The 536-nt window shown below is 34.7% G+C and overlaps 1 protein-coding gene across 2 annotated transcripts in view; it reads left to right on the top strand.

The window, feature by feature from the left end:
• LOC119589207 (eukaryotic translation initiation factor 4 gamma 1-like) overlaps nt 1–536 on the top strand; it is a 20,489-nt gene that overhangs the window by 2,199 nt on the left and 17,754 nt on the right. The window lies entirely within an intron of this gene.

Here is a 536-nt window from a genome sequence, read left to right on the forward strand (position 1 = left end):
TTTTTTTTTTCTCCCACTGTTACCTAGTTAGTAGTTGAAATCTATGACATCCAATTTTGCTGTACAAACTTCTTGGGGCAGATGGTATTGCCTGTACTAATGATCTAGTAACCTTTATATGGTCTATAGAGGAAGAAGGTCACAACCTTTTGACTTTCATTTGACATTGTAGAGTCATATCCAAGAGTCAGGTGCATTTCTTGAACCTTAATTAAAGTTCTATGTAACTTTCTATATGATTGCTACAAGAATATATGCGCAATTTTGTAATGCTGTGACAAAGTGAGTTTTGCAGCTGTGACTAATTACATTTTGCAGTTATGTTACTAATTCATCATATTGGTCTTAAATTTTTGTAAATCATTATTCTATCGTTTTGACATTAGTGACAAATATGTCATCATGATCATGAAACATCAAGAAAAGTAGGAAAGAAACTCAAGCTTCACACTTCTTGCCAACAGCTAATTGCGTATGGTTGCCCACAAGCTCAGCCAGTCATCTTCGAGTTAGTATTATCCAGAGCAATGATTCCC

Source organism: Penaeus monodon, chromosome 25 (assembly GCF_015228065.2).
Source record: "Penaeus monodon isolate SGIC_2016 chromosome 25, NSTDA_Pmon_1, whole genome shotgun sequence".
In the NCBI taxonomy this organism is placed as follows: domain Eukaryota; kingdom Metazoa; phylum Arthropoda; class Malacostraca; order Decapoda; family Penaeidae; genus Penaeus; species Penaeus monodon.